Below are 19,084 nucleotides of genomic sequence, written 5' to 3'. Positions count from 1 at the left end.
ATTAAACTTATAAGCTTTTGCACAGCAAAGGAAATCATAAGCAAAACAAACAAAAAGGCAACCTATGGAATGGTAGAAAACATTTGCAAAAGACGAGACTGATAAGGGCTTAATTTCAAGAATTTATGAACAGCTCATACAACTTAATAAAATACAACCCAATCCAAAAATGGGCAGAAGACCTAACCAAGCAATTCTCCAATGAAGACATACAAATGGCCAATAGGCACATGAAAAAAATCTTCAATATTGCAAATTATTAGAGAAATAAAAATCAAAACTACAATGAGGTATCACATTACACCAGTCAGAATGGCCATCACTCAAAAGTCCACAAACAATAAATGCTGGAGAGGGTGTAGAGAAAAGGGAATCCTCCTACACTGCTGGTGGGAATGTAGTTCAGTGCATCCATTATGGAAAACAGTACAGAGATTCCTTAAAAAATTAAAAATAGATTTATCATATGATCCAGCAATCTCAAACTTACAAAAAGATACGTGCACTCCAATGTTCGTAGCAGCACATTTACAATAAACAAGACATGGAAACAACCTAAATGTCCATTGACAGATGACTGGATAAAGAAGCTGTGGTATATTTATACAATGGAATACGACTCAGCCATAAGAAAGAATAAAACAATGCCATCTGAAGCAACATGGATGGACCTGGAAATTGTCATTCTAAGTGAAGTAAGCCAGAAAGAGAAAGAAAAATATTATATGATATCACTTATATGTGGATTCTAAAAAAAAAAAAAGACAAATGAACTTATTTACAAAGCAGAAACACACAAACATAGAAAACAAATTTATGGTTACCAGCAGGGGAAGGGTATGAGAAGAGATAAATTGGGAGTTCAAGATTTGCAGAAACTAACTACTATATATAAAATATTTAAAAACTAATTTCTACTGTATAGCACAGGGAACTATATTCAATATCTTGTAACCTATAATGAAAAATAATATGAGAATGAATATATGTATGTTCATGTATGATTGAAACATTACACTGTACACCAGAAATTGACACAACATTGTAAACTGACTATACTTCAATTACAAAAAAGAAAATATTAATGAAGGGAGTGTCTGCTTTCCGTGGTCCTGCTTGCAACCTACATGGGCTTCACAATTTTAAAAGCAACTGGAAGGCAAAAAGCTTAATCATAGTTAAAAATTCAAAGTTGGAAATGGATTACCTTTGTTCCTTGGAATTTGTGTGACCAGCTTCTGTCTTTCTTTAGCAAGGGACGAGGGACCATAAAATTACAAAAGAAAGCTTCTAGAGAGCAGTATGTGGCAAGCTATAATATGTTTACTTAGGAATTAGCCTTTAATCAACAGATTCAATATTAATTAATAATTCATAAGCTGTTCTTTGCATAGAAATGACACAATTATGTCTCTGATTCAACCCAAAGTGTCCACTGCAGAATGTGTAAAATGTTAATTAGTAGTGAAATGCAGTGAGGAAAAAAATTATTTTAATTATGTAATAAGGCTCATTACAATGGGTAATCAACAAAGCTGCCAAATTAGTCCTCTGGTGGCATTTTTCTATATATAGCAAATAAACTTTTGTTTGAAGAAAATATGTGTTTGAATAGACAGATTTTGAATTGCTTTCATGAAAGGAGCAGCAGTAAGTCCCAGAAACAGTTAAAAATGACCTGGTAATCCTTCAATTTTCTGAGCCAATGAAGATGGGTCAGATAAAGGGGGAAAAAAAGCCCCAAGTATTCCTCCAATTGTTAACTAAATGCTCAAAACCTCCACTGGGTTTGAACTAATGTGATGTCATCTTTCGGAGACCTCAGCTGTTTCTGGTAGAGTTCAGGAAGCAGGAACATAATTACCAATAGAGTCTTAATGCATCCACCCTACATGTGTGAGCTCCATGGCCAAGAACTCACCAAACCCTTATTCATGAACAAAGATGCAAGTGCATCCGTCATTCACCCTTCACTTATTCATTCATTCTTCAAAAATGTTATTGACTGTTTTCCATGTTCAGGCCCAGTGCCAGAACCGCAAAGATGACCAAAGCATGACCTCTGCCCCGATGGAGCTCCTGGAAGTGGTTTGAGGAGCAGACCTGGGCTTTGAAAATCAAACCACCCTGGACTCCCATATTTTGTAGCCCCATCCTTACTACATCATAGCCATGAAAAGTCAGGCAAGTAACTTCTCTAAGACTCAGTTTCCTCTACGTGGAAATGACCTTATCTACTTTGTGGGGTTCTTTAAAGGTTTCAGGGGGATAATGATGTAAAATGCTTACCCCATGTGTGGCAGAAGGCAGTGCACAGACTGCCTCTTCCCCACCCTTCACGTCTTGGGTGGTGGTGATTTGTCAGCCTCAGATGAATTTAACACACATTATGATACAGAGACAAAGGATTTTAAGGAGTTGTTTATGAAACTTAATTCAAATTAACTAGCATTTGAACTAAGTGCTACGCTAGATGCAGGAAATATAAGGGGAAAAAATCTAATCCCACCTGCTAGGAGCATCCAACCTATTTCTCCTTGTCTTGGGCTCTGTATCTGCACTTCCCATCCATCCTACTGGTCCTCATCCCTCCTATGACTCTGTCTCTATTACATCCTCATCTGTGATCAGTTCTCTTGTCCTGAATGCATCTCTCTAGCCACATTCATTCCTTCCTCCCCTCAAGCTCCCAGGTCCTGACCTCTACTGCCCATCAGAACCTCTACTCAGGCCTGCAGAGGCCAGACTCATAAGGCCCCTCTAGTGGCTCAGTTCAGACTGTCCTTAACCCCAGTGCAGAGAGTGGAAATTCACTCCCTCCCGTACCTTATCGTAGTCCTTTCCATCAGGAAGCAGAGCACAGCTCTGCAGGCCCTGATGCTCCAGCTGGGAGCAGGAAGCACAACCCTTCAGTCATCGTACTGAAGGTCAGCCTCTGAGGGCCCTCTACCAGTCACTTCTACCACATAAGTGTCCATTTGGGCTTGGAAGGGTTGCAGGGCCTTCAGGCACACTTCCAGATGAGTGCAGAGCTCCAGCAACAGAGTGGAGGTGATGGATCAAGGAGTCTTTGGCACCTTCTGATATCCAGTGGCTCAGAGTGGCTGAATACATGTGGAACGTACAAATTCATGAATCTGATATTCAGGCCACCCACTGGAGACAAGCCTGCCTCAAAGTCGGGAGTGACCAGAGCTTAATCACTCAGCTTAAGCAGACTTTCTGAGACCCACTCTGCCAGGAGGATACCAACTGTCAGACTTCAGGGCTCTAACAGAGTCACTGATCCATCCTGGGGTGTGTGAGTCCATGACAAATGCCTGGACACTGAACTGGAATGAGATGAGCCTGTCATGGTGGACACATTCCAGGACAGATCAGGGACCCAGCCAGGAGCAGCTGAAGCATATGAGTCCTTGCCTGGAGTAAGCAACCAACACTGCTGCTGAGATCTCCTTACATGGTCTCCTGCTGCCAGGATGTGCCTAGTTTTAAAAGGAGGGTCAGGGCCTGCGCATAAAAACCAGGAGCTCAGCACCAGCCCAGGGCAAGTGCAGAAGTACTCTAAGGTGGGTTGTCAGGTCTCAGCCACTTCCTCTACCTTTTTCTCCTCATCTAGAAATTGCTTTTCAAAAAGGATATGATAAACAGTAAAGGATAGATTGGATAGATGGATGGATGGATGGGGAGGCAGAGATAGAGAGGGAGAGGGTTTTAATTCAAGACACTTTCCCAGAGGTATGCACATTTGAAAAGAGAGTATATAAACCTTTACAAAGGAAAGGTCTCTAGGTAGAAATCCAAGGGACAGCCCAGCTGCCCGTGGGAGAGCCAGCCCTCAGACACAGGTTTTTAAACTCCAAACCACCATCCCAGGCTGCACTTACACATGGCACTATAGCCTTAAGGAAATGCAAACAGATAATCAGTTACTCCTGCTTTTAAAAAAAAAAAACTCGTTCCAAGACACAAAACCTGCTATAGAACCAAAGTTGAGATACTAACGTGGAGGCAATAATGACAGACATTTGAGACATTCAGACATTTGAGACAGGAGGCAACACTACATTTTTTGATTCATAAAACCATTTTCCTTACCCAAATCCAGTTTCTATCTACACAACAGGTGCTGGTGTGGTTACATAGTTCCCTAGAGGTACCTCCTCTTGAAGGCAGAAAGTTAAATAACTGCATCAAATCCTGGTGAACTCTGGCCATCAGCAATGACCCTGAGGTTAATCAGACCTCCATTTTCTACAGGACACCCAGAAGGGCCAGATATATTTGGGTGGGCTCCTCCTGGAGCTACATTTATTTTTGAGCTATAAAACCATAGCAACCATTTCTATAAAATTTTGATAATTCCTGTTTGTATGCTATCGGTTTTCAGTAGGATGGCTCACATAGCAAAACTAGCTATAAGATGTTAAATGAGCAGCAAGGACAGATTCTTCCCAGACAGCCCCCTCAGCGCTCACCCCCAGGGTCATGGCAGTTTCTGAGCTCCAGGCATGGCAATCGGAACATTTTTGCTGTTCCTCTGTAATCACTAGAGCCATTTAAACTGGGGGCGCTGGTTGGCTCCATAACTCAGATGTTAGCTGGAGTTTCATAGCCTCTTCAGATCTAGATAAGATGGATTTATACCCTTTCCCAAAGCCCAAAATCCTGTCCTCAGAATTCCTCAGTTCCCCATAGGCTTATATTTTTATGTTGTCTTCAACCTTGAATTTGTCAATTCTGTTAAAATTTTGTTTTCCACTTAGCACCCCTCAATCTCATCTGGAATTGACTAAACTTGGTATGCACTCCAAAAACCCCACCTTCAAAACAAGTTCAAATTATCATACTTATTTGTTAATAATAACAACTAAAGTTTATTGAGTGCTTATTATCTATCAGACTTTTTTCAAAGCACTTATGTGTATGTTCTCATTTGATCCTCCCAACAACCCTTTAAAAGATATCCAAAATGTTACCTGTAGCAGAATTAAGATTTGAGGATCACTGGAAAGTGGCATCACATTCTGCACAAAAGAAAAACAACATATGATTGAGTGGGTCAGTCTGGCTGCCCTGGTCCTCAGTTTCTCACGTGCTATCTGCATCCCCTGTGGCAACCCCATTCTTGCACCCCCATCTTATTTGCTTCCATTGTCTCCCATCACAAATTTCCTTCTCACTTATTCTGTTTGGTATTCTGTCTTAGGCAGGGAAATCCTGCTTCTTTTAGAGCACCTATTCCCAAATTCACACGCACAAAATGATTGTAGTGCTCAGCAGGACAGGGTGACCCACTTGTCCACAGTGAGGACTTCCCTGAGAAGGCAGTGGGTTATAAGCAACAGGTATGGTTAATCTTCTTATGGCTCTTACTGTTGTTGTTTTACCTGTAATCCCCAAGAAACCAAACCAAACATCACCATTTGTGAACAATCCCTTTTAAGATTTTTAGTATAATTCTTTTGCATGGATAGTGCATTTTCATGTCCTAAATTCAAAGCTTATAGAGTGAGAAGTCTCCCTCCCATCCTGGTTCCCCAACCAGTGAGTTCTTTTCCCCCGAGGGCAACAAATTTTATCAATCTTTTGCATATATTCCAGAGATATTTTAGGCATCTGCAAAGACATCCTTTTAAATTTCACCCTTCCTCTCTTTATTACAATGGCTTTAAAATGGTAGCATGCCACGTTAGTGGTGGGTACTTTGCTTTTCTCACTCAAAAATAGCTCTGAGAGGTCATTCCACATCAGTACATAAAGAGTTCTTCATTCCTTGTTACAGCTGCGTAGTAGTCTCTTGAGCTCCATAATGCATATAATCAGTCCCAAAAGGGGGACGTTTAGGTTGATTCCAGCGTTCTGCTATTATAAACTACAGTTCAGTTAATAACATACACATGTATCATCTCACATATGTGCAAGGAGAAATGGCTTTTGGAAACAAACCATGAGAGAAGCACTACGGAGAGGAACAGAACCTACCTGCAAAGCTACACAGGGGCAAAGCTACCAGGTCTCTTCTACTTCCTGCAGAGAGATGACATCCAAGCGTGTGCCCTCAACTTCCCTTTGCTCCCTCAGTGTTGTCACTCATCTGCTTCCCTTCAGTCTCAGAGGAAGGCTTGCTGCACTAATGATGTCTTTTTCCCATCAGTTATCCTCCCCCTTTTTGCTTGCTGCCTCAATCCCTCCCTCTGGATTCATTCTTTTCTTTGTTTCTTTTTTTAAGTTTAGGAAAGTTTAATAGTTACGCTACCATAGGCAATAGCAGGCCGCACAAGCAAGAGGTGCCTGCGTGAGCCTGGATTCATTCTTTCCACTTTGCCTACAAATATGCTAAGTGTGCCAACCTGAAAACAACACTTCCCTGACTCTGCTATCTCATGGTTGTCTAGTCTAGTTGTTTTATTTTTTTTCAGTGAGTATTCGTGCAGCACTCATTATGTGTCAAGAACCATTCTAAGCTCTCAACATGGAGGAACTCATTTAATCCCTGACAGCCCTATAAGGAAGATACGATATTTTTTTTAACATTTTTATTGATTTATAATCATTTTACAATGTTGTGTCAAATTCCAGTGTTCAGCACAATTTTTCAGTCATTCATGGACATATACACACTCATTGTCACAATTTTTATCTCTCTGAGTTATCATAACATTTTGTGTATATTTCCCTGTGCTATACAGTGTAATCTTGTTTATCTATTCTACAATTTTGAAATCCCAGTCTATCCCTTCCCACCCTCCACCCCCCTGGCAACCACAAGTCTGAATTCTCTGTTTGTGAGTCTATTTCTGTCCTGTATTTACGCTTTGTTTTGTTTGTTTCTTTGTTTGTTTTTGTTTCTGTTTTTTAGATTCCACATATGAGCGATCTCATATGGTATTTTTCTTTCTCTTTCTGGCTTACTTCACTTAGAATGACATTCTCCAGGAGCATCCATGTTGCTGCAAATGGCATTATGTTGTCGGTTTTTATGGCTGAGTAGTATTCCATTGTATAAATATACCACCTCTTCTTTATCCAGTCACCTGTTGATGGACATTTAGGCTGTTTCCATGTTTTGGCTATTGTAAATAGTGCTGCTATGAACATTGGGGTGCAGGTGTCATCCTGAAGTAGGGCTCCTTCTGGATACAAGCCCAGGAGTGGGATTCCTGGGTCATATGGTAAGTCTATTCCTAGTCTTTTGAGGAATCTCCACACTGTTTTCCATAGTGGCTGCACCAAACTGCATTCCCACCAGCAGTGTAGGAGGGTTCCCCTTTCTCCACAGCCTCTCCAGCATTTGTCATTTGTGGATTTTTGAATGACGGCCATTCTGACTGGTGTGAGGTGATACCTCATTGTAGTTTTGATTTGCATTTCTCTGATAATTAGTGATATTGAGCATTTTTTCATGTGCTTTTTGATCATTTGTATGTCTTCCTTGGAGAATTGCTTGTTTAGGTCTTCTGCCCATTTTTGGATTGGGTTGTTTATTTTTTTCTTATTGAGTCGTATGAGCTGCTTATATATTCTGGAGATCAAGCCTTTGTCGGTTTCACTTGCAAAAATTTTCTCCCATTCCGTAGGTTTTCTTCTTGTTTTATTTCTGGTTTCCTTTGCTCTGCAGAAGCTTGTAAGTTTCATTAGGTCCCATTTGTTTATTCTTGCTTTTATTTCTTCTAGGAGAAAATTTTTGAAATGTATGTCAGATAATGTTTTGCCTAGGTTTTCCTCTAGGAGGTTTATTGTATCTTGTCTTATGTTTAAGTCTTTGATCCATCTTGAGTTGATTTTTGTGTATGGTGTAAGGCAGTGTTCTAGCTTCACTGTTTTACATGCTGCTGTCCAGTTTTCCCAACACCATTTGCTGAAGAGACTGTCTTTATTCCACTGTATAGTCTTTCCTCCTTTGTCAAAGATTAGTTGACCAAAAGTTTGTGGGTTCATTTCTGGGCTCTCTATTCTGTTCCATTGGTCTATATGTCTGTTTTGGTACCAATATCATGCTGTCTTGATGACTGCAGCTCTATAGTATTGTCTGAGGTCTGGGAGAGTTATTCCTCCAGCCTCTTTCTTTCTCTTCAGTAATGCTTTGGCAATTCTAGGTCTCTGATGGTTCCATATAAATTTTATTATGATTTGTTCTAGGTCTGTGAAATATGTCCTGGGTAATTGGATAGGGATTGCATTAAATCTGTAGATTGCCTTGGGCAGTGTGACCATTTTAACAATATTGATTCTTCCAATCCAAGAGCATGGAATATCTTTCCATTTTTTAAAGTCTTCTTTAATTTCCTTCATCAATGGTTTATAGTTTTCTGTGTATAATTCTTTCACCTCCTTGGTTAGATTTATTCCCAGATATTTTATTAATTTGGGTGCTATTTTAAAGGGGATTGTTTCTTTACTTTCTTTTTCTGTTGATTTATCGTTAGTGTAAAGAAATGCAACTGATTTTTGAACGTTAATTTTGTAACCTGCTACCTTGCTGAATTCTTCAATCAGCTCTAGTAGCTTTTGTGTGGACCTTTTAGGGTTTTCTATATATAGTAACATGTCGTCAGCATATAATGACACTTTTACCTCTTCTTTTCCAATTTGGATCCCTTTTATTTCTTTCTCTTGTCTGACTGCTGTGGCTAGGACTTCCAGGACTATGTTGAATAGGAGTGGTGATAGTGGGTATCCTTGTCTTGTCCCAGATTTTAGTGGGAAGCTTTTGAGTTTTTCACCGTTGAGTACTATGCTGGCTGTAGGTTTGTCATATATAGCTTTTATTATGTTGAGATATGTTCCCTCTATACTCACTTTGGCGAGAGTTTTTATCATAAATGGGTGTTGAATTTTATCAAATGCTTTTTCTGCATCGATTGAGATGATCATGTGGTTTTTGTCCTTTCTCTTGTTGATGTGATGTATTACATTGATTGATTTGCGTATGTTGAACCAGCCTTGTGTCCCTGGGATGAACCCCACTTGGTCATGATGTATAATCTTTTTTATGTGTTGTTGGATTCTATTTGCTAAAATTTTGGTGAGGATTTTGGCGTCTATGTTCATCAGTGATATTGGCCTATAATTCTCTTTTTTTGTAGTGTCTTTGCCTGGTTTTGGTATCAGGGTGATGGTGGCTTCATAGAATGAGTTTGGAGTATTCCCTCCTTTTCAATCGTCTGGAAGAGTTTGAGAAGGACTGGGATGAGTTCTTCTTTGTATGTTTGGTAGAATTCCCCGGTGAAGCCGTCCGGTCCTGGACTTTTATTTGTAGGGAGGTTTTTAATTGCTCTTTCTATTTCCTTTCTAGTGATCGGATTGTTCAAGTGTTCAGTTTCTTCTTGATTCAGTTTTGGTGGACAGTATGTTTCCAGAAACTTGTCCATCTCCTCTAGGTTATCCAGTTTGGTTCCATATAGTTTTTCATAATATTCTCGTATGATATTCTGTATTTCTATTTTGTTTGTTGTAATTTCTCCATTTTCCTTTCTTATTTTGCTAATTTGTGCTCTCTCTTTTTTCTTCTTTGTGAGTTTGGCCAGAGGTTTGTCGATTTTATTTACTTTTTCAAAAAACCAACTTTTGGTTTGGTTGATTTTTTCTATGGTCTTGTTAATCTCTGTTGTATTTAATTCCTCTCTGATCTTTATTATTTCCTTCCTTCTGCTGCTTTTTGGGGCTTTTTGTTCTCCTTTTTCTAATTCATTCAGGTGGTGGGTTAAATTGTTTATTTGAGATTGTTCTTCTTTTTTGAGGAAGGCCTGTATCGCTATAAACTTCCCTCTTAGCACTGCCTTTGCTGTGTCCCATAGGTTTTGAGTGGTTGTGCTTTCATTATCATTTGTCTCAAGGTATCTTTTAATTTCAGCTTTGATTTCCTCATTGACCCACTGTTTCTTCAATAACATATTGTTTAATCTCCATGCTTTCCTTTTTTTCTCCTTTGTTTCTCTGTGGTTGATTTCCAGTTTCATGGCATTGTGGTCAGTAAAGATGCTTGAGATAATTTCTATCTTCTTAAAATTGTTGACGTTTCTTTTGTGCCCAAGTACATGATTGATCCTGGAAAATGTTCCATGTGCACTTGAAAAGAATGTATATCCTATTTTTGGGGGGTGTAATGCTCTGAAAATATCCACCAAATCTAGTTTTTCTATTGTAGTATTTAATTTCTCTGTTGCCTTGTTTATTTTCTGTCTGGAAGATCTGTCTAGTGATGTTAATGCAGTGTTAAAATCTCCAACTATGATTGTATTCCCATCAATATCCCCCTTTATCTCTGTTAGTAATTCTTGTATGTACTTAGGTGCTCCTATATTGGGTGCATATATATTAATGAGTGTAATACCCTCATCTTGTATCACTCCTTTAATCATTATAAAATGTCCTTCTTTATCTTTCTTTATGGCCTTTGTTTTAAAGTCTATTTTGTCTGAAATCAGTACTGCAACACCTGCTTTTTTGGCTTTTCCATTTGCATGGAATATTCTTTTCCATCCTTTCACTCTCAATCTATATGTGTCCTTCTCCCTAAAGTGGGTCTCTTGTATGCAGCATATTGAAGGTTCTTGCTTTATTATCCACTCTGCCACTCTATGTCTTTTGACTGGAGCATTTAGTCCATTAACATTTACAGTAATTAATGATAGATGTGTGTTTATTGCCATTTTGAACTTATCTTTGCAGTTGAATTGGTATATCTTCTTTGTTCCTTTCTTCTTCCTTTTGTGGTTTGGTAATTTTCCTTTGTATTATCATGGATTTTATTTAATTTTTGTGACTCCCTTGTAAGTTTTTGGCTTGTGGTTACCCTTTTTTGTAAATCTATTAGCCCATTACTATAACTGTTTTTATTAAACTGATAGTAACATGATCTCAAACCCATCCTACTGTTAAAAAAATTTTAAAAAGAAAGGAAAAAAATATATTCTATATTTCCCTGCCTCCCTCTCCCACTCTCAGTGATTTGTATGTCTTCTTTTATAATTTCGTGTTTACTTTATCTGTAATTCATGAGTTATCACCTTTCCAGTTGTGAGTTTCTCATTTCTGTAGCATCCTGCTGCTTTTCTATTTAGAATAGCCCTTTCAATATTTCTTTTAGCATGGGTTTAGTCTTGCTAAACTCCTGCAGCTTTTTTTTTGTCTGTGAAACTCTTTATTTCTCCTTCTATCCTCAAGGATAGCCTTGCTGGATAAAGTATCCTAGGCTGCATCTTTTTTTCACTCAGGGCTTTGAATATATCTTGCCACTCCCTTCTGGCCTGTAGTGTTTGTGTAGAGAAATCAGCTGAGAGCCTTATGGGGGTTCCCTTGTAATTCACTCTTTGCTTTTCTCTTGCTGCCTTTAGAATCATTTCTTTATCCTTGACTCTGGCCATCTTGATTATGGTATGTCTTGGTGTGGGTCTATTTGGGTTCTTCCTGTTTGGGACCCTCTGAGCTTCCTGTACTTGGATATCTGATTCCTTCTTTAAGTTTGGGAAGTTTTCAGTCATGATTTCTTCAAAAACCTTTTCAATCCCCTTTGATCTTTCTTCCCCTCTGGGACCCCTATTATGCAAATATTGGGACGCTTTATATTATCCCATAGGTCCCTTATGCTATTTTCATTATTTTTTATTTGCTTATCTTGTAGTTCTTCTGAATGGGTGCTTTCTATTGTCCTGTCTTCTAGATCACTAATTCGTTCCTCTGCATTATCTAGTCGGCTTTGCACAGCTATTAGATCATTCCTCATCTCTGTCAATGAGTTTACGATATTATCTAGCCCATTTTTTTTTAACGAATGAGGAAATAGGCACAGAGAAGTTAGGCGACTTTCCCAAAGTCCCAAAGTCACACAGCTAGTATATGGTAGAGCCAGGATTTGAATAGAGCACCCTTGAATAGAGCTCCAGAGTTCACAGGGTTCATCACTACACTGCCCTTTGCCCCCACACTTCACAACAGAGCCATCTCCAGCAGTGTCTCTGCTTCCCACCTCTGACTCATCCTTGAGCCCTCTATTCTTACTTAACCAACTTCTACCCTTGCTCTTCTACTTAAAGTGTCCTAGAAAACTACCGATGACTTCCAGAGCACCAAACCTAAAGCATCTCATTTTACAGATAGTATTTTCTTTTTTCTTTTTTTTTTAGTTTTAACATTTTTTATTGATTTATAATCATTTTACAATGTTGTGTCAAATTCCAGAGCACAATTTTTCAGTTATACATGAACATATATATATTCATTGTCACATTTTTTTCTCTGTGAGCTACCATAAGATCTTGTGTATGTTTCCCTGTGCTTTACAGTATAATCTTGTTTATATATTCTACAATTTTAAAATCCCGTCTATCCCTTACCACCCTCCACCCCCAGCATTTTCTAGTCATTAAGTCAAGCGAATAGAAAAAATACAGTAAGACACAGCTTTTACTCTCAAGGAGCTAGAGGTTTTGTAGAAGACTGTAAAATGTAATCACGAAACAATGTGATCTGTGTAAAACTATAAAAATGTACAAGATACAGGAGAGTATTTGCCCCACCCTGAGTGGCCCAAACATGCTTTGTGAAGTTGATGGCACCTGAACAGCATTTGGAACGGTGAGTAAGAATTTTCTAAGCAGTTGAAGGTAGAGAGAGGGTTCCAGAAAGACTGCAAAAGACAGATAGTCTTTGAAAGACTCTGGTTCAGTGTCATGGGGAATAAGCATCAGCCGAATCTAAGAAGATGGGAACAGGAGAATGGGAGTGATTGAGAGAAGGTATGTTGGGGGAGAGGCTGGAGGGTCAAGAAGGGCCATAAATGCAAAAGAAATAAAAGCAAAAGTAAACAAATGGGACCTAATTAAACTTAAAAGCTCTTGTACAGCAAAGGAAATCATCAACAAAAGACAGACTACAGAATGGGAGAAAATATTTGCAAATGATGCAACTGACAAGGGTTATATATCCAAAATATATAAAGCTCATACAACTCAATATCAAAAAAAACCTAATAAAAAAATGGGCAGAAGACATGAATATTTTTCCAAAGAAGACACATAGATGGCTAACAGGCACATGAGAAGATGCTCAACGTTGCTAATTATTAGAGAAATTCATCAAATCCACAATGAGATATCATCTCACACCTGCCAGAATGGCTATCATCAAAAAGTCTACAGATAACAAATGTTAGTAAGGTTGTGGAGAAAAGGAAACCCTTGTATACTGTTGGTGGGAATATAAATTGGTACAGCCAGAGGAAGACAAATATTATGTGATATCACTCATATGTGGGATCTAAAAAATAATACAAATGAATGTATATACAAAACAGAAACAGACTCACAGACATAGAAAACAAACTTATGGTTACTAAAATGGGGTGGACAAATTAGGGGTATGGGATTAGCAAGCTACTATTATACATTAAATAAGCAATAAGGATTTACAGCATAGCATAGGGAATTATATCCAATATCTTATAAAACCTATAATGGAATATAATCTGCAAAAAAATCCTGAATCACTACACTGTACACCTGAAACTAATACAATATTGTAAGCCAACTGTACTTCAGTTTAAAAAAGAAGGACCATAAATGTCCTATTAAGAAGCTTGGACATCATACCAAACAAGGGAAGGAGCCAGCACACTACCTCAGTCCTCCCTGTTCAACTCAATCTTCCTTGGAACTCTTGTGCTTGTTACAAGCCTAGTTCATGCCCTTTTCACAACTATTATAAAAACATCCTAACTGGTTTCTCCATTTCCATTTTCTTTCCTTCTGGTAGGACTTATGTCACATCCCTGCTCAATTATTGCTATGACTTCCTCTGGTCTCATGAACCTGCTTTAACTCATACCTGGCATTCCAGACCCTCCATGATCTAAACCCAAGTCCTTTCTGCTCTGTCCTCAACTTGCCCCTCTGCCCACCCTCCACTCCAGTTAAATTGATCTTCCAGTTCATCCTTGTCCACTCCCAGAATATTTCTGTTACAGGTGCCCTCTCCAACCCCATCTCCCCATGGTATCTCCTCCAATAATCCTTCTTCCTGGACCTCTACTCCTCCAGGAGCAACTCATTCCTCTCCTAGACTCTTGTAGTGTTTTGTCTGTACCTCTGTTTTGGCCTTTTTGGCAATATAGTTGTTTGTGTATTTATTTATTTATTCAATATTCAACAAGTACTATTTAGAATCAATTACATGCAAAGCACTGTGTGCTAAGTGGAAAGTATACAGTCATGACCAAAACAAGGTGCGGGGCAACTTCACACCCCAGGGGACTTTACAATATCTAGAGATATTTTTGGTTGGAACAATGTGAGAGAGAGAGTGCTACTGGCAGCTAGTAGAGGCCAAAGATGATGTTAACCAGCCTGCAAGGCACACAGCAGCACTCTCGACAACACAGAATTATCTGGCTCCAAATGTCAAAAGTGACAAGGTTGGAGATTATGTACAAAAAGCACAGGGGAGGGGCGTCTGTTTATTGTTTAGTTTAGTATCCTCCAAAGCACTCAATATAATGATTTGATACATAGTAGCTCCTAAGTACTTATAGAAATAAAAATATTACCCTTAGGATCTAGAAAAGGGATAAGTTTTAATTAGGGAAAGCAATAAGAAATATTAGTTAATTTTAGAGGGGAAATCATAGCCTAAACTTCTTTGTTATGGGTATGGCAAATTAAGTTAGTATTTTATGTTCCATTGTTGTGTTTTCTTCATTATAATATTTATCATATAAATCCACCAACTTACATAACTCATTGGGAAAGCAAGGGATTAATTAGGCAATTTCAAGATTCACAAATACATTAATATTAACAAAATATGTATGGTGATGGGAGAACACATTAAGGGATATAAATCAAAGATAAAATAGCAGAGCAAACTAACCAGTGGAAAACAGGCTTGCAATGTCTAGAAACGTTCTTTTGTATGTAATAATGTGACAGATTCCTGGCACAATCCTCCTGTTGGTTATAGGACCATTAATTTCACCATATGCACCTTGTGCGAACTTGCTTTATTGCATTTGTGAGTATAATGTGAAGGGTCATCAGAGGTCACTGCCATGGCAATGACTTGGCACATCCACAGCTCTTGAAATGGTTCCTATGCATACAGCAAAGACAAACATCTGGCAATGGACAGGGCTCAGAATGTGCTAACAGGGGTCTGCACATAGCCGTGCATTTCAGGGTCAGGCTAATTGGAGCTCCAGCCAAGCCAGACTCCTCCCATACATGGGGCATTTTTCTCCCCAGCTGTCCAAGGGAGATTTTGCTCTAAGGCATAAATCTTTAAAATTCTGGGTTTAGAAGCATACTGAGAGTATGCTTCTAATCTGACCGTTTCATTTTATGGAGGGGGAAACTGAGGCAGAGGAGTCAATGTGTGTCGCCAAAGGTGGAGAGCTGGCCAGCAGATGCCCTGGTTTGGATGCTTTCTGGTGCCACTAAATCTCCCTGCGTTTTCTTACCATTATATTCTGATTTTAAACACATCTGCTACTGAATGGAGATTACATTTAATACACCTGCTAGTCACTTGTCTCTTTATTTCATGTATTATTTGATTTTAAATGCACTTTACAGTTCAAAGAGGCTTTGTATATATACCTTTAACCAAACATGGATAATGTTCATTTGTTAATGTCTAGTGGTCAGTGTCTGTGTAGCAGCCAGTGTCTAATCAGGAAAATGGAAAGTATTTCAGGTATTTCAAAGGGAATTTAATACAGGTAACTGGTTACAAAGGTGGTGGAAGGATTGGACCGAGGACCCAAAATGCAAAAATATTCCAATTTAAGTAATTGCAAAAAGCCCCTAGAGGAGCAAAGGGGAAATGATGCCCCCAGGGTTCATGTTCACTGTCACTGTTGGAATCTGGCCCCTAAGCAAGAACCAGGTGAAGCACCTGCTGCTCACTGACACTGCTTTCATCGCTGCTACTGCCTCCCAGAACTGGAAAATAAAATAGCTCCTCCCTTTCTTCTACCTTCCAGCCTCCCATCACTATTCCCACCAGCAGAATCCAATAAGCCAGCTGGCTAAAAAGTCTGGGAAATGTGGTTTACAGGCTTCCACCCCCAAAGTAGAAAGACGAGTGAAGAAGAATCAGTAAGGACCTGAGTGACCACAGACAGTGTCTGGCACACCCACCAATCGAAAATCCTCTGTGTGTCTTGTGCAAGCACAGGTTGCATGTGTGTTTAAAGGTGTACTCACTGTTGCTCTGCTATCAGCCAATCTCCCATAACCTTTTATTTCTGTTTTCTTTCCTTCCTCCCTTCTTAACATATTATCTGCTAAGCAAGGCACTTGGCACTGGGAGTACAGAGTGAACCAGACAGAGTGCTCCTGCTCCCACAAAGGGTTAGATTCTGGTGAAGGGTAAGACAAACAAACATTTTGAGCTCTCTTTAATTCTTTCCTTTCCTGGTTTTTGTTCTTGCTTTCCCATTCCTAACTTTCCCAGGATAGTAATTCCCTTATTTAAAGTGACATGCTGACTTTACCTAATATTCATAATTTAGAATGCTGTTTACACTTCCGTGAATGTAAATCATTTATCTAACAGGATACTATTACAAGATTAAGAGAGGATACCAGTTAACGAGTGTGTGTGATTTCCAGAAGTATATTTGACATACTTCTTATCCTTCACAGCTGAGACTCCGATTCAGTGAAGGCTTTCTGTATTTTCATTATAGTCAATTTGAGGCATATTAATAAATAATAAGCCTTGTCAAAAAAAAAGACAGCATTATAGTTTACAGGATTTTCTCAGAGATCTTCCCTGAAAAATGCATAAAAACCAGTTTGTTCACTGATTCAACTGAATATATTGACAGTTAACCATGCGCTGGTGCTGGGTACTGAGAACACATCAAAAAACAAGAAAGAGTTGCTGTTCTCAAGAAGCTTGCAACCTAGTGGGGAAGGCGGGCAAGAGAATTAATGGTGACAGCCTAGGGTACAAAGTACCTAATGATGGGGTAAGAACACAGAGAAGAGATATCCATGTCAGCCTGAGGGCTCAGGGCAGTTTCCAAAAGAAGTGAGGCTGTAGACGAATGGGAAGGGTTCAGACAAGTCAAGTCAAGAAGGGAGAAGAAGGAGGAAGCCTTTCAGTTCCCCCTGCACAAAGCACTGGAGGGTCATGAGACAGGAGTGAAGAAGGTGCAGGACTGACTTCCATGAAGGATGAAATGAGATGACACAACAGTTGTTAGTAGGAGTTGAGTTACAGAAGGATTTAAATTCTGTGCAAAACGCTTTATTCTGAAGTAAATGAAACAGCCACTGGCTTTAGGGGAAAGAATAAGATCACTCTGGGAACACCATGGAGGGTATACTAGAAGGGCTGAAAACTTAGACAGTAGGGCCAGTTGGAAGACATTGTGGAACTCAGGTAAGAAATGGCAAAGACCTAAACTATTCCAGTGGAGGGGAAATGAAGAGTAAAGGGCAGGGAAGAGAAACATTCTCTCTATAAATACACACATACATATATCATATATATATGAGAGGCAGTAAGATATAGTAAGAAGAGGAGTGCCATGAGAGCTGAAGGATTGAGAATGATTCCCAGGAAGTTAATTTAGGTGACCAGGGGGCCAGTGGTCCAGTGATCAAGAAAGGGGTAAGAAAAGTTGAGAGGCAGGTATTGGGGTGGTGGGAGATGGCTGGGTGAGAAGACCAGTTCAACTTCTACCATGTTGAATTTCAAACGTCTAAGAAGCATCCTAAGGTTTGGTGGGAAACGTGGATATGGAGCTCTGTAGACAGACCTGAGCCGTCTACATGGCTCTGGGAGCTATCTGCTTTATGATGAAGCCAGAGATGCACAAGAAATCACACAGGGAGGAGAAGGGGGCCAAGGATAAATCACTTGAGAACTTCTGTATTTAAAAAAACATACAGAGTAAAAGAAATTCACAAAGAAAACTGGGAAAGAATGGATAGAACTGCAGGAGAAAAAAGTCTGTGTGTGCTCTGTTTTATCCCACCAACCTACATCCTCCAAGTTGCTTTTGTTAGAAAAGTAGGGGACCATCCTTCCACTACCAGTTCTTCACTGAATTCCATCAATGGTACCTTCAGTATATACTACAAATCTGTGTGCCTCTGGTAGCAGCTGGGTCCTGGTTCGAGCCACCATCTGCTCTCCACTGGTCTATATGCTCACCTCTCACTATCCCTAATTCCCTCTTGCCCAGGTGTAATCCAGAGAACCTGCCTGCTTTGTTCACACAGCACAACATAGAATGTTGAATGAATAAGTGATTGAATTAATGAATGTAGCACTGCCTAAGGGTAGAAAGACATCAAGGAAGCTACTCTTTGCCTTAGGCGTTCTGGAAGACTCTGGTGACAGCTATTCTCCTGGAGGAGTAGAGGGCACTGGAGGTTATGTCTTGAGCTCCCTGTGATGTTAGGGACTATGATTGTTCTCTGTGACCAGAGGTCACTCTCTGTCATTAGGCAGAAATGAAACTATTTCTTAAGGTTGAAGGATGGGGAGTTTTTGCTGGATGGACAAAAATGTCCATTAAACCCACTGCTTCACACTTTAAAGGAAATCACAGCTTTAACAGTCCAAAACTTGAATCTTCCTTATGATTCTTCTTCAACCCACTCAAGTGCTGATATACCATAAGTTTCAATGCCCTTAATAAGACCCAGGACCAAATCCCCTGGGCTCCTAATATTCTATTTCCATGTCACATCTTAGCAGCTTCCAGGAAGTCAGGTAAGGAATTCCGTGCCTTCTGTGTTTAACTAAACTGAGTAGTAGTAGCTTTCACAGCAGAAAATTTGTCTCACTTGGTAAACATCTGCCAGATCATTAAAATCTGCACCTTTCTGCAACCTTTATGAGGTGTAGAGTGAGCGTTTTTATAAGAGGGGGAAAAAAATCCTCTAACAGGATTTCTCATGAGTCAATTGCCAGAGTTGGCAGAGAAAGAGTAAAACTGAGTTGATGAGGAGGGAGGGGTGGTGCTTTGGTGTAAAACTCAGGCCTCATTAGCACTTGGCAGCACCAGCCTAATGGAAGTCTGGGAGGGGCCCTTGGATTCCCAGGTCCAGGCAGCATCTCCGGAAGA

At 39.6% G+C, this 19,084-nt stretch overlaps 1 protein-coding gene across 10 annotated transcripts in view; it reads right to left on the bottom strand.

Annotated features, from left to right (window-relative positions):
* The window catches only part of PELI2 (pellino E3 ubiquitin protein ligase family member 2), a 482,489-nt gene that overhangs the window by 356,155 nt on the left and 107,250 nt on the right, over positions 1 to 19,084 (bottom strand). For all 10 annotated transcript variants that reach the window (XM_072963099.1, XM_072963110.1, XM_072963102.1 and 7 more), the window contains one exon: positions 4,980 to 5,027. The gene's annotated coding sequence lies outside the window, so the exon portion shown is untranslated. The remainder of the gene's footprint in view (positions 1 to 4,979; positions 5,028 to 19,084) is intronic.

This window comes from Vicugna pacos, chromosome 6 (genome assembly GCF_048564905.1).
Source record: "Vicugna pacos chromosome 6, VicPac4, whole genome shotgun sequence".
Lineage (NCBI taxonomy): Eukaryota > Metazoa > Chordata > Mammalia > Artiodactyla > Camelidae > Vicugna > Vicugna pacos.
The sequence above is the reverse complement of the archived record's forward strand: the minus strand, read 5'-3'. Positions and strand labels throughout refer to the sequence as shown.